A 23,004-nucleotide genomic window follows, 5' to 3' on the forward strand; every position below is an offset into this window, starting at 1 on the left:
TGCTTTTAAGAGTAATTCAGACCCACTTGATTTTGGCATAAATGAGGGAACTAATCTGTGATACAGTAGTCCCTCTCTTATCTGTGGTTTCACTTTCTACATTTTAGTACCTCTGATCAAATATGGTCTGATAATATGAAATGGAAGATTCCAGAAGTAACAATTCTTAAGTTTTAAATTGTAGCGTTTTGAATAGTGTGAGGAAAGCTTGCACTGTCTTGCCCGGGACTTGTATCATCCCTTTGTCCAATGTAGCCATGCTGTATACGCTCCCTGCCAGTTAGTGAGTTACTAGCCATCTTGATTATGAGATATCCTCTGTTTCAGTATCGCAGTACCTGTGTTTAAGCAACCCTTACTTTACCAAATAATAGCCCAAAGCCATTCACATGACTTATTATGGAATATGTTATAATTGTCTTGTTTTATTAGTTACTATTGTTAATCTCTTACTTTGCCTCATTTGTAAATTATACTTTGCCATAGTTATATATGTAGAGGAAAAAATATAATATAGAGAGGGTTCAGTCCTGTCTGTGATTTTAGGCATCCACTGGGGGTCTTGGAATATCTCCCTCACAGATAAGAGGGACTGCTATACCTTAAAAATCATTTATAGAAGGAAGTGATTTAAAATATATATATATATATATATATATGTATTCCATTTAATGCCAATCAGGATATCAAGCTTTTAGATATTTGCTTTGATTTAAAAAATTATATTGCTTTTGGGTATTGAAAATTCAAAGGAATAGTAATTGGACCTATTAGATAATTCCAATCTGTTGGATATCTGGTGTTAGAACCCATTGACAGCTTGAAAATCTAATGAAAGCTCTTCTAATTTTATAGAAAAATACACATATAAATAAATATTTTTAACTTCAAAAATCAAGAATTCAAGAAACCCCTGAAGACTGGCCATTGATTCCGGGTGTAATTGTATAGTTTCCCACCTTAGATGTATCCTTCAGTTTGTATTGTTACAAAGTTCAACTCAAATCAGTGTGTGCCTGGTTTCAAAATCAGTGCTGTTTTTACCCTAAAGGTACATGAATCAAAGGTTACGAGTCTTTTGTGAAGCTATTCAGAAAGAAAAATACATGTGTAATTGCATATACACTTTAAATGGACTTGTGATTTAATCATTTTGCTTATGTTTTTAGTTGTTACATTTCTTATTATGCTCTACAATTTGATTATTTATATTGCACATCTAATTTTGAAAAATAAGATCAGACAGACAGCCTGTGAAAATCCCTAAACTTTATTTCAGGGTTCAGCAAACTAAAACCCACTGGCCAATTCGGGCTTTCCGCATTTTTCTGTGGCCTGTAAATTTTAAAGGTTAAAAAGAGAGAGAGAGAAAGGTCAAGGCCCCGACCAGGTAGCTAGGTTGGTTACAGCATTGTCCCCATACACCAAGACTGTAGATTTGATCCCCGGTTAGGGCACGTACAGGAATCAACCAATGAATGTGTAAATATGGTAAGTCGTATAAGAAATCAGTGCTTTTCTCTCTGTGTTTTTCTCTCCCCCCTTCTTCTCTCTCTGAAATCAATAACTGCATTTAAATAACATTTTTAAGAGGCAAAGGAAGAATAATATTTGGTGGCACCTAAAAATTATATGAAATTCAAATTTTGCTTTCCATAAATAAAGTTTTACTGGAATATAGCCTCATTTATTTATGTATTGTCTGAGGATACTTTCTCACTATGATAGCAGAGTTGAGGGTTTTAAAAAGAGACTTATATGGCCTGCAAACCTAAAAAATATTTGTTATCTGGTCATTTATAGAAAAGGTTTGTTGACCTCTGCTATATTTTACTGTTGAATTCACCAGATGTTTATTGAATGCCTCCAATAGGGGAGGAGTCATATGCTATTCTAGTTTCCTGTTCTGCTTTATGACATTGACAGATATGTCTTATTTTTGTTATTTAAATATGAATGTAAGTTATAATACTTTATATTATGATCAAAGCTGATGAAACCTTAAACAGACAGACAATGCTTTAAATCTTAATAAATGAGATTAACAAGGGATAGGACAGCTTGGGGGTGTCCTTTTTAATGAAAAATAAAGCTTTTGAAGATGCCATTTGTGTCTAAAGTCAAAAACAAACAAAAAGTAAAAACAAACACACTCCAATTACATATAACTCTTTTGAGGTGCATAAGTACTGCCACACACAGCTCCCCAAAGTCCATCACCACATCTATGGGCACATGTTTTTCTTTTAACCCATTGTACCTGTCAACTTTAATTTTAAAAGCTAGGCAGGCAGTTTCATTTCTCTGACTTCTGCCCTTATGGTGCTGCCTTGTCAGAACTGAGCAGCTGGATGAGAGAGAGGTCAGAGCATGCACATACCTGCCCATGAACGAAATGGAAGCCCAAAGGTCTAATTTTAGCCTTCATTCTTCTGGGAATATCATAACAGTCACTAACAGGAATTGTTTTGGAATTAGTAAATGGCATGCTGTAAGGTATGAGTCATTTAAAAAAAAAAGAAGCATGATTTTCATATGAAGTTGAGTGGAAAGAGAAATGCCTTACATATACCAGAGATATTGAGTTGTCAGTGAAAAATGCTCAAGTTAGAGATCCTTTAATGCCAAAGTGAAGAAGAAAAAAATATATATGTGTGGTGTGACTTTGGAGATTTACATTTGAGATATATGAAATTAATGAATTTCAAAGACTAATCTAGAATGCGTCCCAGTTTTAATCCTCATATTCCTTTTTGTATGTTTTAACCTGGTTAGTATATTACTATCACCCTTCAAATAGTTTATTAAGATTTTGCTTGATCTGTAGAATTTGCTTTAAATCTAATATAATCTCTTATCTAATATAATCTAATATAATCTAATATAATCTCTTGTTCATTCATCTCCACTTATGACCACTGATGCAATTATCATTAGAATAATACATCAACTTTTTGGTTTATATATTTTTCATTATAAGCTCTTCCACAAAGAATCTTTGACAGACAAAATAGGTAGGGATTCATGAGGATAGGGAATATATATTAAACATTTTTAGCCTGGCTTTTATTGGGTCTGCTGCATGATTACTTTAGCCCACTCAGACTTCTCTTGGAAAGTAAATACATTGCTAAGTTATATATGTTCCAACTGACCAAACTTTTCTTACTATGTTGGCTTAGCTGTGAATTCCTTTGCCTTAACTTAAAAAAAATTCATTGTGAGATGTTTCTAACATAGTATACACAAATCAAAAGAATGGAAGTTCATGTTCACGGGAGCCGGGTTTAGCAAATGGAAACATTTTACCATATTAGTGTGAAAACGTTGTACATTGTTAGGATCTGAAGTTCATCCTCTTCCCTCTCTCAGTCTTTAGTTGTGACCACTGTCTTGAACTTGGTAAATATCACTCTGGTGTATACATTTATACTTTTACTATTTATGTATATATTCATAGCTTTTTTGGAATTTTTTACCTGTACATGTTTGGAAGTACTATATTCTTATTTCTATTATTTTAATATGGACCTTTGGAACTATAACATGTCAACTGAAAGCTTACAGTGACTCAGTGTTTCTACTCAAACTTAATAAAATCCTTTTACTCTGTTCACTTACTTCATTTTCTATGTTAGAATTATGTAATTTTAGTTCTATATTGTTTTTAAACTTTTTCAAATTAATTATTGTTATTCACAATGCTTATTTAGATTTACCCACATATTTCTTGCTTCATTGTCCCTAAAGTCCACTTCTTTCTTCTGGGCTGTTTCCTTCTTATTGAAAAGCATAATTTAGTAATTCTTTCAATAAGTGATAAATTCTTTGTCTCAGAAGTATCTTCTATATGCCTTCATTACTAAATTTTTGTTTACCACAGTAGAGAATTCTAGGTTGATAGTTATGTTCTCTCAGTACTTTGGAAAGATGTTTATCTTGCAGACTTTGTTTTCTGTTACCATGTCAGCCTAGCTGTAATTTCTTTACAAATAATTTGTCCTATCTTTTTCATACCTCTAATACAGGGGTCGGGAACCCATGGCTCGCGAGCCAGATGTGGCTCTTTTGATGGCTGCATCTGGTTCGCAGACAAATCTTTAATAAAAAAATAATAACATTGAAAATATAAAACATTCTCATGTATTACAATCCATTCATTTCCTACTGCTCATGTTCATGGTTACGGGTGGCTGGAGCCAATCACAGCTGTCCTCCGGGACAACACCAAATTTTAATTGGATAATGCGTTTCGTACACGGGTTGTTGTATGGCTCTCAGGGAATTACATTTTAAGATATGTAGCGTTCATGGCTCTCTCAGCCAAAAAGGTTCCCAACCCCTGCTCTAATATCTCTTTTGCCCATGATACTTTGCAGTTTTATTATTTTGTGTATTTCTTATAGACTAATGTTTATTTATATATTCTGGTTGGTTCTCTCTGATTCTTAATGCTCTACAGTTCTAGAAGATTCTTAATCATACTCTATTTTTAGCCAATTACAATTCTCATTAGTCAGTCACATGTTGGAATTTCTCATTGTATCCTTAATATATCTTCACTGCTATTTAGTATAGTTTGTCCCTGTGCTGCATTCTGTGTAATTTCTTTTGACAGCTCTTCTAGTTTACCAGTTCTTTCTTCACCAGTGTATAACCAGTTTCTAATCTAAAAAATATCCATTGAGATTTTATTAGCAATGACTTGTTATTTTTCATTTCTATAATTTCTTTTTTATTTTTATTTATTCATTTTAGAGGGAGGGGACAGAGAGACAGAGAGGGAAGGGGGGAGGAGCAGAAAGTATCAACTCACACGTGTCTTGACCAGGCAAGCCTGGGGTTTCAAACTGGTGAACTCAGCATTCCAGGTCGACACTTTACCACTGCACCACCACAGGTTAAGCTTATAAATTTTTTTAATGTGTTTTTATGTTTTCTAATCCTTTCTGTGTGTGAATGTGTGTGTGTGAGTGAGTGTGTGTCTTTAATGAAAACTTATTTTATGGGTTCTTTGAATTTTTCTCTTAAATTTTAGGGGTGCCAATCTGCTCATTTATTATTTTTGCAGACTCATATTTACTCATGGTAAGTATGCACTTGTGTGTTTGGTAATTACTGGTAGTGAGTCATCTAATGGGAATTTTACATAATCTGGCTTGTGAAAGTGTCCCTACAGAGCAATCTTCTTTCATATGCCTCCGAGGAATCTCCAGCTCAGGAACAATATTTAAATGTGACTTCCTTAGGTATAGTACTCATATACCATAGAGGCAGTTTACATTTTTTACTGCAAAGCAGTGCATAACATAAAAGCCCTGGTCAGATGCAAGCTTTATTATTATTTCCTTGGGTCAGGGAAGATAATTTTTAGGATTCTTTTCATAGTGATGCAGTCCTTAGTGCTATGCACTGCTTTGGACCAGCAGTCTCTGGACCAGCAGCATCAGCATTACCTGGGAACTTGTTAGACGTGCAAATTCCCAGACCTGCTGAGTCAGATTGAGGAATCAGGGCAATCAACCCTCCAGGTGACTCCTTGGTTTTTAAAGTTTGAGAAGCATGGTCTTAGAGAGGGTTCCAATTTCATGCATTGTTCTCCCTCCTAACTTCCACTCTCATTCAGGATGATCCACAACTATTACCTCCTGTCCCTTAACTGGTATTAAAATCCCAAACTCTAGCTGTTTGGGCCTACCTTCTGGTTTGATAGACCTCTCCACAGTCCCGTCCCCATGTCAGGGTCTGGTGCAGCAATAACTTGTTTGTATCTTTCAGGTTTTCCTTTAACTCTGTACATCCAGAAACTTTCCTTTATGTCTTGTAAACTTAACTATATATGTTTTATTCTAAATATAAAGTTGTATATAGTAAGAAGATGTCTAGCATAGCTAAAGTCATCTTCTTGCCAGAAGGCCTTAGCTAAATTGTTCATGTTATATCTTGATATTATCTTGAACGGTGATTACACATTATGATTTTTTAACATTTAGAAATAAGAAACTGAGAATGTATGTGTGGCCTTCAATTTTCTTTATATTATAATAGATTCTTGTAATATCTACTTTACCTGATGATCACAGTTTCTTTAAATCTTCACAAAAAATTATATGGAAATAACAGTGGAAGCAAAAATACATTGACATGTTTTTTACAGCATAAAAATAAATGGGAGTCTTGAATACTTATAATTGCATTTTATAGAATGGAATCAAGATAATTTATCTCCAGAATGCTTAATATGTCTTGGGACATAAGCTGCATACTTTGTAATTATTATCTAATTAAATTCTTAAAAATAGTCTTTCCATTTTATAGGATGCTCAAATGATGTGACTACCAAGGGAAGTGAGATTTGAATCCATGCACCTGAACTACAAATCTGGAGCTTTAACCAATACACCATACTTCCTTTTAGGAAAGTGTTGGGCAAATGAGTTTGTAAAATTTGTGTTTTTTTAGTATACTCACTTTGTTAGAAAATGGCATTGGGCAGCCATGTGTGTGCTTGCCCTCAGAGCAGGGCAGTTGATTGCAAATTGCAGATTGCATTACTGCTTGAGAGGGGCTATTGTTTTCCTAATGTTTTCTGGAGGAGAGGTTTTCATGCCAGAAAGTTTTGAAAAGAATGGAGAAGAAGAAGAAAAGAAGCCATGTTTGCAGAGTGAGAGTAGTGCTGAAGAAGTAGCCATGTGCTGAGAGAGAGAAGGTGTGCAGATGGGGAACAGAGCTGAGGGGCTTTGTGAGCTTCACTGAGACTGGTGGGGCCTTTGATTCTAGGAGAAACCAGAGAAGATTCTCCTGGTTGTGGAACTGGAGAATGTTTCAGGGCTTTGGGAGCCCTGAATGAAAAGGAAGTGTTTTCCCTGTGTGTGTTTGCTGGTCGGCCGGTGCGAGACTTTAATAAAGGAATGGCCCACCATTTTTTGGCTCCACTGTTTCTTCACCGTCTGCCCAAATCCAATGTGAACCTGCACTTGCATGGCCATGACGGCCGCGACTACTGGCCCTACAGAAAGGAGAGCAGCCTTTGGAACAAACATGTTTTGTGTGTCATGCTAGGTGCCTCTACCTATTGCCTGTTAAACGCTTTTAAAAATCCTTTGAGTAGTTATTACCAATCACCTCACCCTTTCACGTTTTGTAAGAGATGATGCTGACATAGGTTAAGTATTTTGCCCCAGTGAATAAGAGAGTTGAATTTGAACTTGTCTGTTTTCTGCCAAAACATCTACTATAATATATAGTAGGCCAGCTTACTTAGTTCAAAATTTGTTCCTTTGCGATTATAATATAGTTTATTGTTTGCAAAAAATGGCAGCCCAACTATTGAAAGGTTTTTGTTTAGGGGACTGAAATGTCCTCAGTCCTGTGATTAATAGAAGAGTCATTGGACTGTGGTCTGAGAAGTCTTTGTTCTATAACTGACTAGACAGTGGGGTCATTCATTATGTCATTTATTCTCCTTGGGTTTCAGTTTTCTCTTTTGTGTGTTTAATGTTAATCATCTCTGAAAGTCCCTATGGTTTGCTATCCGAACTCAATACTAGTAGTTATAATAATTTAGTTTTTAAGACTACAGACAGGTCTTCATAATTCAATTTAACTTTGTCATTTTTTTTCTCAGTGAGACTCTATATAGTACTTTGTGATGTGTAGCAATGTGAATTTGAAACATGTATAATTGATGTTGGGTGAACTAAAATGAATTTGGACATCTTCTGTGACCTTCTAGCTATTTGCTTCATAAGTATCCCATTAGTGGTCCTGGCCAGTGGCTCAGGGGTAGAGTGTTGGCTCGGCGTGTGGATGTCCCAGGTTTGATTCCTGGTCAGAACACACAGAAAAAGCACCCATATCTGCTTCTCTACGCCTCCTTCCTCTTGCCTTTTCTCTTTCTTCTCTCTCTCTCTTCCCCTCCTGCAGCCATGGCTGGATTGGAGCAAGTTGGCCCAGGTGCTGAGTATGGCTCCTTGACCTCCTTTTCAGGTACTAAGAAGAGCTTGATTGCTGAGCAACAGAGCAATGCCTCAGATGGGCAGAACAATTCCCCCTAGAGGACTTGACAGGTGGATCTTGGTTGGGACGTATGCAGGAGTCTGTCTCTGCCTCCTCTCCTCTCACTGAATGAAAAAAAAAAGAATCTTATTAACATCTATCATCATGATGAGCAATGTGAACACTTGATTTTTAAAATACTTATATCACAGAAAAATAATCATTTGAATTTGAGTAATTTAGCATAACAGAAAAAATGCAAATTTTAAATCCATCCTATATTAGAGATGACCAGTTTTGCAATTCCTAGTCACAAAGATAAGTTTCTCATTTAGCCTGTTTCCTCTTCTGTAAAATGGGGGAAATAATAGTCTCTATATAATTGGGTGAGGATTAAATGAGAAAATACATGAATACTTAGCATACTGTCTGCCTCACAGTTAGCACTCATAAACTTTAGCCATTATTATTGTCATTGTCACTATGATGTTTCCTATTAAGCATCTTTGCTTAGTATCATAGCTCTCACTGAATGAACCATCAGGGAAGTATAAATGTGATCCTGAAATTGAATGCAAATTTTTAAGTTTTGTTAAATATTTATTTGAGTCTGGTAGGGATACTGTTCCCTCAGCAAGAATGAAACTGAACAGGCAGCAGGAGACCTTCAGCCCTTTCTAAGTGAAGTACATCTACAGTTAGTCCCATTGATTAGCAGCTACTGCTATTGCTTATATAGCCTTTCTGTGTTTAAGCTTCTGCTCTTTAGCCTCTCAAACTGCAAACTGTTCTTACATAAATTGAGACAATCTATCTCTCAATTCTGTACACCAATGGGCCTGTCTGCTTCTGCCATTTCTAAGTAATTGACTCTTGCAGTTGTGTCCCTATAGCATTTCTTCCGGCCACCTTGCTTGTAGTCTCTAACATCCATTCACCACGGGGCAGGTGGGTTACTGTTCCCTTCTCACCAATCCTTTTGATGTGTTCGCTGCTAAGAAGTCAAGTTGCTTAGCTGCTGGTGAATTGCCCTCCTCTGGATTTTACTCTTAGAGATCTTCTATGGCTATCCCATGGGACTGGCAAGCCCAGAAGTCATGTGCTAACAAAAGTAATATTTGATGAACCCTCCTTTTTCCTTGGGCTTTGATTCCAAACAGTTTATACATTTTCTAGTTTCTTGTCAAGGTTGTTATTTAACATCATATTTGTTGAATTGCAAATTTCAGTTCCTTGCTATCACTAGTTTGCATGACTGTAGAGTTTCCCCATTACAAATGATAATTGATCTTAATATCTAAAATCAAATTTTTGGATCAAAGCACTGAGACGATTTCTTGCAATGATTGTTATATTCTAAGCCTGACTAATGTCACATGTTATTATTTAATCATTGAGGATGCAAATTCAAATAAGATATGGTCTCTTATCTTATACACAGATATATGTTTGGTGATAATTCATTGAACTACATTTGTTAAACTTTTCTATGTGTATTTTTTACTTCTTAGTAAAAAGGTTTTTAAAAAAGGTGTGGTATTGTCTGTCTAGTAGGAAAGCAGACAGAAGAATTAGTGTTTTTACGCAGTGATGAACACCTGTTACATTAGCAGATTTCTGCTGAAGCACAGGTAAAAGTCATGTTATATTGTACTAGGAGTTTATGAGAAAATTCTTAGAGAAGAAGATACTATACCTGAGTTTTAAAGGTTAAGTAGAAGTTATTACAGGCAGAGAAAGACATTCAGAAAAGAAGGAACAACATTATGAAAACAAGATCTTATGCAGCAACCTACCTCTGTGGGACAGGGTTCTGTGTGGTTAGACATGAGTCATGGAAGCGGACGTTAGGCTAGTTATATTCTGGAATCAGATCTGCAGAGACCCTGGATGTTAACCTGCATTGTTTAAAGACAGAACTCATTAAATAGTAATATTTAACCTTGGAAAGGGAATTCTTAAGAGATACTGAGGAAGGACAAATGGATAAAAGAGACCTCTGGAGAGCAGTGTGACGTGAGCCACGGAAAGGATGAGTCTCTGGTCTAGGAATGTGATCAGCAGTGTCAAATGCTGAAGAGATCCCAAGGAGAGAAGCATAGAAAAGGGTATAAGTTTCAGCAATGTGGAGCTTATATAATGATAATAATATAATACTATAAAACAAAGTAAACTGTATTATTGCTGAGTAAAGCATTTTGTCATTTGGAAGTCATTGCCCACCTTCATTTTTCTTCCCAATTTGTCAGTATTTTTGTACCTTGCTCATTACTTCTTACATCTCACCCTTTATCTATGCCTCTTCGCCGCCTATTATTTACAAACCTTGTCACATATGAAAAATATGACTTAATTTTGGAAAACTATGTATAAAATGTTTTCTGTAATCACATTTTCTTTATCAAAAGACATTGCTTTGTTATGTAAACAATTAAATGGTTTCCTTTGTACTTTCCTTATTATGATGGTAAAGAGGTACATTTGTATTTGCACACAACTCCACCTTCCTATTATAATTTTTCATTCTATTCCATTCTATTTTCCACCTTCCCATTCTATTTCCTGAATGGTCTTATTGCTGTCTGCTGCCCAGTGTTCCACTCCAGTCCTATGCCTGGGGAGCTTGCGTCTTGTTTCATCGCGATATTTAGTCACAGTATAATGAAACCAGTTAGAATTTATATTTCTAAATACAAGTTAAACATTACATGTTTATATTATGTATTACATATATAAATATATATATTTATACAAAGTGGAGTGAAAGGTTTACAGTTGTTTGTATGGAAAATCATACAATGATAAATAATAATAATATAAGAATAAACTCTGTTTTGTGCATCCTCACAAATGTAAACCTACTTTTGCCCCATCCTGGAGAGAGAGAGAGAGAGAGAGATGTGTGTGATACATAGACCATCTCGTAAAGATGTTTTGAGTAATGATTCTGGAAAATACTTTTATAAGATGCTTTTCATTGTTTCAGAGTAGCTTTGAGGCAGACAGCAATTACTGCACGTAGTTTGTGCTACACAAAGCTGTGAGATCACAGCCATCATTTCCTAGTGGACACTTTTATTTCTAAGCTCTCAAGGACATATTTCTGTTTCTCCGATCTTTAAGGACCTTAGAAATTACTTTCAAGATGTAATGGGATCTATTGGAGCATTTCCGGATTTAGTAAAATTCAGTAGTTTCAGTAGTAATTCTGGAAGTGTTATTTTAATTTTCGCTAGTATTATTCAGATATCTAAATTGCACGAGATCCCCTTTTTCTCTTCAGAGTAGTTTAGATTACTAGCATTTTGATATACCAGTTTGTTTCAGTTTCCAAGATGTAGTATTATTAAGTAATTGGTATACTCTCAAGGAACATGATTATCCTTTGATTTTGAAACTGAAATTCTAGTTAATTTTCAAAAGAAAATTTATGGCACTTTTAAAAGTGAATAAGAATGATAATTTCTGATCTGGTAAGATCGAATATGGTAATACCAAGGGCACTATATATAGCAAGTACATTGATCAAATTACATGATCATTGTTTATCCATGCTATTCCTAATCTTAGAATTTAAAATGCTTTAAAAATTTTTTTCAATGTATATGTATACATAACTCTCTCTATTTTTTTACCCTTTTGTGCCTTTCCCCAAGTTATTTTGAGATTTCCAAGATGATTTTAACATAATTTCATCAGAGAAAGGAGGACTGAACTCTGAAATCTATAAAGAATATTGAGCAAAAAATGTTCACTATTGTTTTAGAATATTAAACAGAGCAGACTATGTCCTTTTGTGGCTTGTGCCCATAAAACAGCAAGATCATAGCCATTGTTATGTTACAAGTGCTTTTACATCTAAGTTAATTTATTTTAATTTATTGTGTTTACATAGATTCTAGTGTTGCCCCGAATGCATCCCCCTCCCCCGTATTCCCCTCAACATCTCCCTTGCCCCTCCCCATAATGCCCTCCCCCCTTTCCTTCAAGTTCATCCCATCCTATCATCCCCTTTCCCTCTGTCCTCTTTTCCTCTGGTCCCTTTGATCTTTCCTCTGTCTCAATTCCGTTCATCAGTTCACATTGTTCATTGGATTCCTAAAACAAGTGAGGTCATATGATATTTTTCTTTCTCTGCCTGGCTTATTTCACTTAACATAATAGTTTCCAGGTCCATCTAAGTTTTTAAGAACAACATATACTGATTTCTCTTATACATACTTAAAATAGTTAACATTCTTTTATCATTAACTTGAACATGACATTAATGTACTTTTATCAAGATGATTTTACATTAAAAGAACCATTTTCTAATGCTTTGACATTAGTGTTGAATTATACATATCTCTCATTGAGCTACTTTTCACTAGATTTCACTGCTGATTTTCTTGGCCATAATTTATAATATATAATTGATTTTTTATCATTCTAAACTAAAATTTACTTTAAATAGAAATTAAGCACTGTGTTTTAGTTATTCGATGCTAGTATCTAGTTTGCTTCCCACCCCCTGAGTAATTAATGAAAATGTAAGGTTCTTAATATATTCTCTATAGTCTTTTAATGTTTAATAAAACCGAACTGAATAATTTAACAACAAAAGTGAAAAGTTCTTACTTTATGGTTCTAGAACATAATAGGTTTTCAATAAATACTATATTTACCATTTTTCCAACTTTTAAAATTAAAATGATACATTAGAGAATTTATTAAAAATATTGCTCTGTCTCTTCCTTTGCCACACATTTGCATACTCCTATTTTCTTACATATTTTGCCAAGAATAACTTATGTATTTGCAAAGCAAGCAACTATAAATACATATTCTTTTTCTATTAATTTTTACCTAGATGGTGGCATACTACACACTGTTCAACATCATGAGTTTTAGTTAACATTTTTGGAGTCTTAATGTATAATGAACTTCCTTATTCTTTTTAGTAACTGTAAAAATTTAATTGTGTGGCTACATTTTATAACTTATTTAACAGCTTCCCCTGCTGATAGGGATTTAAAATATTCTCATATTTTGCAGTAACACTGCAGTGAATAACAACATATATATGCCATTCGTACAAGTAAAAGTATGGTTGTGAAATAATAAATCCGAAAATTAGAATTGGTAAGTCAAAGGGTATGTGAATTGATACTTTTTGTAGTGTTAGCATAATTTTTTTCTATAAGGTTGTACCATTTTACACTCCTGTTAGGAATAGAAGAAATTACTTGGTTCCCCATACATATACCAATAATGTGTCCATACTTTTTACTTATTTGTTAAACCAAAGGTTTTATCTCTATTTCATGTGTAAATATTTGAGATTCAGGAGTGATGAAAATATCCTGTAAATAATAGTTTTTGCAGAATAGAAAGCCCAGAAATAAAACCACATATATATGGTCAAATAATCTTTGATAAAGGGGCCAACAACACACAATGGAGAAAAGAAAGCCTCTTCAACAAATGGTGTTGGGAAAACTGGAAAGCCACATGCAAAAGAATGAAACTCGACTACAGCCTGTCCCCGTGTACTAAAATTAATTCAAAATGGATCAAAGATCTAAATATAAGACCTGAAACAATAAAGTACATAGAAGAAGACATAGGTACTAAAATCATGGACCTGGGTTTTAAAGAACATTTTATGAACTTGACTCCAATGGCAAGAGAAGTGAAGGCAAAGATAAATGAATGGGACTACATCAGAATAAAAAGTTTTTGCTCAGCAAGAGAAACTGATATCAAAATAAACAGAGAGCCAACTAAATGGGAAATGATATTTTCAAACAACAGCTCTGATAAGGGCCTAATATCCAAAATTTACAAAGAACTCATAAAACTCAACAACAAACAAACAAACAATCCAATTAAAAAATGAGAAGAGGACATGAACAGACACTTCTCCCAGGAAGAGATACAAATGGCCAACAGATATATGAAAAGATGCTCAGCTTCATTAGTTATTAGAGAAATGCAAATCAAAACTACAATGAGATACCACCTCACTCCTGTTAGATTAGCTATTATCAACAAGACGGGTAATAGCAAATGTTGGAGAGGCTGTGGAGAAAAAGGAACCCTCATTCACTGTTGGTGGGACTGTAAAGTAGTACAACCATTATGGAGGAAAGTATGGTGGTTCCTCAAAAAACTGCAAATAGAACTACCTTATGACCCAGCAATCCCTCTACTGGGTATATACCCCAAAACCTCAGAAACATTGATACGTGAAGACACATGTAGCCCCATGTTCATTGCAGCACTGTTCACAGTGGCCAAGACATGGAAACAACCAAAAAGCCCTTCAATAGAAGACTGGATAAAGAAGATGTGGCACATATACACTATGGAATACTACTCAGCCATAAGAAATGATGACATCAGATCATTTACAGCAAAATGGTGGGATCTTGATAACATTATAAGGAGTGAAATAAGTAAATCAGAAGAAAACAAGAACTACATGATTCCATACATTGGTGGAACATAAAAATGAGACTAAGAGACATGGACAAGAGTGTGGTGGTTATCAAGGGTGGGGGGAGGGAGGACATGGGAGGGAGGGAGGGAGAGAGTTAGGGGGAGGGGGAGGGGCACAGAGAACTAGATAGAGGGTGGCGGAGGACAATCTGACTTTGGGCGAGGGGTTTGCAACATAATTTAATGACAAAATAACCTAGACATGTTTTCTTTGAATATATGTACCCTGATTTATTAATGTCATCCCATTACCATTAATAAAAATTTATTATAAAAAAATAATAGTTTTTGGATTTATAACATAATACCATATTTAGCAATCTAAGTTACCAACTAACTACATGATACATTATTAGGTTTTTATATCTCTTCTGAGTTGTCAAACACATAAAGCAATGTTACATCAATGGTAGCAATGATTACACAGGTTACAAGAACAGTAGTATTCCTGAATATATTCTCAAATACATACAGGGTTTAATTCCCAAGAACTTTTCATTTCAAATAAGTGGGGAAAAGAATGATAATTCTATAAATGGCTTTAAGCCAACTATCCATTTATCTCAGGACAAAAGGGATCAAGTGTGATCCATATCTTATTCAACAAAATTAATTTCAGATGGTTCAAAGATGAGTCAAAACCGACAGTGGGTATATAACTTACTACCATATGTTAAAAAGGAAGAGGGCCGTACACAGACATACATATCACTTATGCACATACAGATACACTGAGCTGGAAAAAAACTTTAAAAGCAATGATAAAATTTGACTCTAAGGTACCTTAGAGATGGGGAGTCAAGTATTTGAGTATTGAGGACCAAAGCTTACTTTTGAAAAGAATATTTTTTCAAGACAGTGTTGAACTAAACCCCTTCCATAATGCATGTATTACCTCCTGCACTATCACCCTCCCCACAGAGGGGTATGTTTATTATGTTTGATGAACCTACATTAACACATCGTAATCACCCAAAGTCCATAGTTGATTTTGTGCTTTACTTTTGGTGTTGTACATTCTATGCATTTGCACAAATGTATGATGACATGTATTCATTATTATAGTATCCAACAGATATTTTCACTTCCCTAAAAATCCTCTCTGTTCCTCCATTTATCTCTTCCTTTCCCCTAACCTTTGGAAAACACGGATCTTCTTCCTGTCTCCATAATTTGTATTTTCCAGAATGTCATATATAGTGCTCACAAAAATTAGGGAATATTTCAAAATGAATATGAAACAATTAAAAAAAGAAGCATTTGATTTTTTTTAATTAAACAAAAACATCAGAAAAGCAAACAGCAAGTCAAAGAAAGCTGTCCAATTATGCAAATGAGATGCAAAACCAGCTTTTATTCATTGGTGAAAATGCACTATACAAAAGGCTGAAATTACTGGAGTATCTGCACGTTCCCTGATTCCCCAATTTTTGTGAGCAGTAATTGGAATCACATAGTATGATGTAGTGTTTTCAGATTGGCCTCTTTCACTTTCTAATAAGCATTTAAGTTTCTTCTATATATTTTTGTAGCCTGATAGTGCATTTCTTTTTAGTGCTGAATAATATTCTATACGTCTGGATGTACCATACCATAGTTTATTTATCCACTTGCTTACTAAAGGATATCTTGCTTGCTTCCAAGTTTTGGCAGTTATGAATAAATGTGCTATAAACATCCCTGTGCAAATTTTTGTACAGACATAAGTTTTCAACTCCTTTGGATTTTTATCCAGCGCAATTGCTGGATTATATGGCAAGTGTATGTATAGTTTTGTAAGAAACCAACAGATTGTTGTCAAACTTGCTGTGCCATTATGCATTCCCACTAGCAATGCATGAGCATTCCTGTTGCTCCACATTCTCATCAGCATTTGCTGTTGAGGTGTTCCAAATTTTGGCCATTTCAATAGGTGTGTAGTAGTATATTATTGTTTTAATTTGCAGTTCTCTGGTGACATATTATGTGTAGCATCTTATTTGCCATCTATATATCTTTTTTGGTGGGTGTCTTTTAAGGTCTCTGACTCATTTTTTTCCTTTTTAATTGAATTTTTTGGAGTGACAGTGGTTAACAAAATTAGACAGGTTGCAGGTGCACAATTCTACACATCATTTGTAAACTGTATTGTGTGTTCACTACCCCGAGTCAAGTCTCTGTCCATCACCACTATCTCCCCTCTACCTCCTCCACTTCCCCCATGCCCTCTATCCATACTCCTCGGCAGTCACTGCACTGGTATTCATGTCCAGGAGCTCTCTCTCTTTCTCTGTTTGTTTTTTCTGAATCCATCCACACCTGCCAGACCCCCAACCCACTCCAAATAGCTGTCAGCCTGCTATGAGTCTGTCTCTGATTTGCATGTTAGTTTGTTTTGTTTGTTAAATTCTACTTATGAGTGAAATTATATGTTACGTGCCTTTCTATGCCTGCCTTATTTCTTAGCATAATGATCTTCAGGTCCATCCGTGCTGTCCCAAAAGGTAAGATCTCCTGTTGAGCTTTAAGGGTCCTTTGTGTATTTTGGACAACAGTCCTTTATCAGATTTGCCTTTTGCAAATATTTTCCCTAGTCTATGGCTTGTCATCTAATTCTCTTGATAGTGTCTGTCACAAAGCAAAGTTTTTAATTTTAATGAAGTCATCTTATCAGTTATTTCTTTCATGGATGTATCTTTGGTGTTGTATCTAAAATGGTATCACCATATCAAAGGTTATGTAGGTTTTCTCATGTTATTTTCTAGGAATTTTATAGTTTTGCATTTTACATATATATATATATATATCTGTGATCAATTTTGAGATAATTTTTGTGAATGGCGTAAGGTCTAAATTTTTTTTTTTTTTTTTTTGTGTGTGTGTGTGTGTGTGTATGTTCCATTGCTCCCGCATCATTTGTTGAAGTGTCTGTATGTGCTTCATTGTACAGACTTTGCTCCTTTGTCAATGATCAGTTAACTATATTTATGTGATCTGTTTCTGGGCTCAAAATATATTCCGTTGATCTAATGCAGCAGTACTGCACTGTCTTGAATATTCAGCTGAAGTCAGGGTCATCAATCCTCCCACTTCGTCCTTTTTCTTCAGTGTGTTGGCTACTTTGGGTCTTTTGCCTCTGCACATAAACTTTGTAATCAGTTTGTCAATATGCCAAAATATCTTCCTGAGATTTTGATTGGGATTACATTGAATCAACAGATCAAATTGGGGAAAACTGGCATCTTTACAGTATTGAGTCTTCCTATCCATGAACATGCAATATCTCTCCATTTATTTAGTTTCTTTGATTTTGTTCATCAGAATTTTATAGTTTTCCTTCAATAAATCTTGTACATATTTTGTTAGATTTATGCCCTATGTTTCTTTTTCTAAATGCTACTGTAAATGGTGTTGTGTTTTTAAATACCACTTGTTCATGCGAGTATATAGGAAAGAAGTTGACTTGTATATAAACTTTGTATTCTCAACCTTGCTATAGTTACTTATTAGTTCCAGGAGAGTGTTTTTTGTTTTGTTTTGGTCAATTCATATTTTCTATGTAGATAGTCATTTCATCTGTGAATAATGGCAGTTTTATTACTTCCTTCCCAATATGTGTATATTTTAATTCTCTTTCCTTGCTTTATTGTAAGATTTATTAGCAAGGACTTCCACAACAGTGTTGAAAAGGAGTGGTGAGAGGAGACATTCTTAAAGTAAAAATTTCAAGTTTCTCATTAAGTATGATATTAACTTCAGATTTTTGTACATATATATATATATTTTATAAAGTTGATAAGGTTTTCTTCTATTCCTAGTTTACCTAGAGTTTGTTTGTTTTTTGTCATGAGTGGGTTTTGGACTTTGTCAAGTCCTTTTTCTGCATCTATTTATGTGATCATATGATTTTTAAAAATTGGTTGATGTGATGCTTTACATGAATTGATTTTCAAATATCAAACCTGCTGTGTATACCTGATATGAATTCCACTTGTTTGTGGAGTATAGTTCTTATTAAACATTGTTAGGTTCAATTTGTGAATATTTTGTTGAGGATTTTTGCATCTATGTTCATGAGTTATTGGTGTGTAGTTTTATTTTCTTATAATGTTTTTGCCTGATTTGGTATTAGGGTAGTTGTAGTCTCATAGAATACATAAAAACTCTTACTGCTTTTATTGTCTGAAAGAGATCGTAGAGAATGGGTATACTTTCTTCCTTAAGTGTTTGGTAGAATTACTCTGGAGGGTAGTTCGGTTGGTTAGAGCATTGTTCCAATATGCCATGACTGCAGTTTTGATCCCTAGTCAGGGCAGGTACAAGAAATCAGCCAATGAATGCATAAATGAGTGGAACAAATCAATGATTTCTTTCTCTCTCTCCCTCTCTTTCTAAAATTGATAAGGTAAAAAAATGTTTGGTAGACTTCACCAGTCAATCCATCTTGGTCCGGAGCTTTCTGTTCTGGAAGGCTATTAATTTAATTTCTTTAATAGATATGTCTACTCACATTGACTTGTGTGAGTTTTATCAGATTCTGTCTTTCAAAGAATTGGTCTGTTTCATCTAGGTTATGAAATTTGTGGGAAAATAGTTACTAATAGTATTCTTTTATTATTTTAATTTCTAAAGGATCTATAATCATGTCCCCTCTTTTGTTTCTAATATTAATAATTTGTGTTTTCTCTTTTTCTTAGCCTTGCTAGAGACTTATTATACATTTTATTGTTCTAACTAAGAACCAGATTTTGGTTTTATTAATTTTCTTTATTGACTACCTATTTTCAATTTCACTGATTTCTGCTCTAATTCCAATAATTTATTTTCTTCTTCTTACTTTGAATTTAATTTGCTTTTCTTTTTCTAGAATCCTAGTGTAGAAACTTAGGTTGTTGAATTTTTCTTTTTCCTTTTTTCTAATATATGCATCCAGTGCTAGAAATTTCCCAGTAAACAATGTTTTCATAGCATCCCACAAATATTGGCAAGTTGTGTTATTTTCATTTAGTTCAAAAGTATTTTTTAATTTCTCTTGATATTTCTTTGGCCTGTGCGTTTAGAAGTGTATCTCCATTTGTCTAGGGATTTTCAAGTTTTGGTTTTTTTACTTAGTTTTAATTAATTCCAATGTAGTCTGAGAGCAGACATCGTGTGTTCTATTCTTTTATATTTGTTAAGGTATGTTTTACGGCACAGAATGTGGTCTATGTTGGTGAATGTTCTATGTGAGCTTGAAAAGATTGTGCATTCTGCTGTTTTGGATGGAGTCTGTAAATGTTAATTATATTCAGTTGATTGGTGATGTTACATTCACCTGTGTTCTTACAGATTTTTGCCTGCTGGATATGTCCATTTATTATATATTTTTTAACTTGTTTATATTAGAGAGAAAGGGGAAGGTGGAGAGAGAGAAAGAGAGGAAAGGAGAGAGAAAAACATCAATTTGTTGTCTCATTTATTTATGCATTCATTGCTTAATTCTTATGTGGGCCCTGACAAAGGATTGAACCTGCAACTTTGGCATATCAGGATGACACGCTAACCAACCAACCTACCAGGCCAGGGCCTCATTCTGTCCATTTTTAATAGAGAGTTTTTGGAGTCTCCAACAATCATAGTGGGTGAATCGATTTTTCCTTGTAATTCTCTTCATTTTTGCCTCATGTAGTTTGATGCTCTTATTTGATACATGCACATTCAAGATTATAATATCTTTTTGGAGAATTAACCCCTTCATGATTACATAACCCCCTTCTTTATCCAAATAACTTTTCATGCTTTGAAGTTTGCTCTGTCTAAAATTAGTACAACTATCCCCAGTTTCTTTTGATTAGTGTTGGCTTGTTTTATTTTTTGCTATTCATTTACTTATAATCTATATATGTCTTGATATTCAGAGAGGGTTGCTTTAGAAAGCATATATTGGGGTCATAGTGTTTTTTAATCCACTCTGACAATCTCTACATGGATTTAGACCATTGACATTCAAAATGATTATTGATGGAGTTGGATTAATATTTATCATTTTTATTACTGTTTTCTATTAGTTCCTCCTGTTCTTTCTCTTTTTTGTCTTTTGCTCTTTTTCTACCCGTTGTGATTCTAATGTAGTATTTTAAATGATTCTGTTTTCTCTTTTACTTAGAATATCAGTTGTACTTTTTATGAAGTTTATTTTGTGTTTGCCCTAGAGGTTGCAGTATACATTTATAACTAATACAAGTCTACTTTTAAATAACACTGTACCCACTTCACAGACAGAGTACCTTAAAATAGCAAAATATCCTAATTTCCCTTCCTCTTGTCCCTTATATCATTATTGTCATTCATTTGACTTACATATAAACATACCTAAGCTTACAGACATATACACATTCAAGATATGTGCATAAACATACATAATTAAATATATCTTTGCTATTTTTTCTTTGAACAAATGTTGGGTTACTTAAGAATAAGAAAAATAAAAGTTTTCATTTTACCTTCAGTTATTTCGTCCTCAGTGCTGTTCCTTGTTAGATTCAGGGAGTACTGACATGCTGGGGCTGCCAAGAGTGTACAAGGTCCCTGTGACGCTGAGAACAAAGAGTTCAGCAACATCCTGCATTGAGTCAGAGACCCTTATCAGAAGTTTATGTTTGAAATTCTCCACTGAGTAATACCCCCCCTGTAACTGCGCACGACCTCCCTAGCCAATGACTAACAGCCACATCAGCTTCTGTATGATGCTTGCTCATCCTAGATAGCCATCCTATAAAAAGGAGCCATTTTAGAAGCTCGTGGCTGCAGTGCTCCAGTCTCTTCGGAGGCGTGGGTTGCCTGCAGTCCCTGCGCAGGTTTGGGGGGCTGCAGTGTTCCCCTGTGTGGGTTGCCTGCAGTCCCTGCGCAGGTTTGGGGGGCTGCAGTGTTCCCCTGTGTGGGTTGCCTGCAGTCCCTGCGCAGGTTTGGGGGGCTGCAGTGTTCCCCTGTGTGGGTTGCCTGCAGTCCCTGCGCAGGTTTGGGGGGCTGCAGTGTTCCCCTGTGTGGGTTGCCTGCAGTCCCTGCGCAGGTTTGGGGGGCTGCAGTGCTCCAGTCTCTTCGGAGGCGTGGGTTGCCTGCAGTCCCTGCGCAGGTTTGGGGGGGCTGCAGTGCTCCCTTGCATGGGTTGCCTGCAGTCCCTGTGCAGGTCTGCAATAAAACTTATAAAATTCACTTTGGGTTTGCTGCAGCCTGTCTCCTGGGATGTAACATTCCTTTCTTTATGTAGATTCATGAACTTATTTTTCACTATAAACTTATTTTCAACAAACATGTTTTACTTTTTTTAACTCACATACATATAATTAAAAAAAATAATACTTGTATCATCTTTTGGTCCAGAAAAATATATGAGCCCAGGTGTTTTCTTCTTCTTGCATTCTTTCCAGAGGGACTGATTTCTCCAAATGATGGACTGTTGTGCTATATTTTGCGTGCTGTTGACATTGAGGTTAACTCTGTTGGTTAGAGTGTACTGGTAATGACACCAATGACATGGGTTTTATTTCCATGTGGTTCAGTTAACTTGGTTTTCCACTGCCACAGACTGCTCCCATAATTATGTCTAAAATGTGTTTTTGGCCCAAGGGAGACCTGATGAAGCAAAGTGCAAATCCACCAACATATGGGAAAATGGACACCCCACTGCTCACCCAGCTGATGGGGGAGGGGAGCATAGTTGGGGGAGATGATCATAATGCAGTCTCTAAATCATATCTTAAGCAAAATTTGTATTATTTATGCTATACAGTTCAAGATATGTGACTTAATGTTTTGGTTTTAAAAGGTTCAAAGTCAGTTATAGGCAAGGAGGTTCAGTTTATAGGCAAATTTTAAAATATTAACCAAGGTTACTTTAAAAAAATTAAGTCATGCCTAGCCCTTCCCAATTACATAATATTTGCTTATCCAAATGCTTTACCAATTTAAAAATATCCCAGTCTTATATTTGAGATTACATAAAACAAATATTTGATTATATAGTGTATTGAAAATAAAGGCATTAATGTAGAAATTTGTGATCTTTGTCTTTGCAGTATCACAGTTATTATGTCTTCAATATTCTCATCATGGTTCAGAAATCTCTCAAATTTCAAAAAACAGAATATATTAGTTTTTAATATAAATTTATGATACAACCATTTAGTCAATATTAATTAAGTGTTTACTGGATTCTAGGTACTGTGTTGTTGAATAAGTGCCAAGAGACCCTTTGCAGCCTCCAAAGAGCCCTCAGGTAATGAGGAAGGCAGAGCATATAACTAAGGATGCATTTTAAAATTTTTATTATTTTTTGAATATTACTGCGAAAGTGCTGTGTCAAAGCAAAGCTCAGGGTAGTGACTGTGAGAGCCATTTATTTTTTTTCTGAAACAAGAATTGGAAAGGCAGAGAGACAGACTCCCGCATGCGCCCAACCAGGATCCACCCAGCATGCCCACTTGGGGATGATGCTCTGCTTATCTGGGGCATTTCTCCATTGCAACTGGAGTCATTCTAGTGCCTGAGATGGAGGCCATAGAGCCATCC

The 23,004-nt window shown here is 35.1% G+C and overlaps 1 protein-coding gene and 1 long non-coding RNA gene across 6 annotated transcripts in view; one reads left to right on the top strand and one right to left on the bottom strand.

Moving 5' to 3' along the window:
• CEP128 (centrosomal protein 128) overlaps window positions 1–23,004 on the top strand; it is a 447,508-nt gene that overhangs the window by 326,611 nt on the left and 97,893 nt on the right. The gene's annotated exons all lie outside the window — the stretch shown is intronic.
• On the bottom strand, window positions 6,053–21,438 carry LOC136335071 (uncharacterized). The gene is made up of 3 exons (XR_010731260.1): window positions 20,940–21,438; window positions 9,795–9,896; window positions 6,053–8,123 (listed from the first exon to the last, which is right to left on the bottom strand). It is a non-coding gene; the product is annotated as an uncharacterized lncRNA (long non-coding RNA).

The sequence above is a fragment of the Saccopteryx bilineata genome, chromosome 4 (assembly GCF_036850765.1).
Source record: "Saccopteryx bilineata isolate mSacBil1 chromosome 4, mSacBil1_pri_phased_curated, whole genome shotgun sequence".
NCBI classification, from domain to species: Eukaryota; Metazoa; Chordata; class Mammalia; order Chiroptera; family Emballonuridae; genus Saccopteryx; species Saccopteryx bilineata.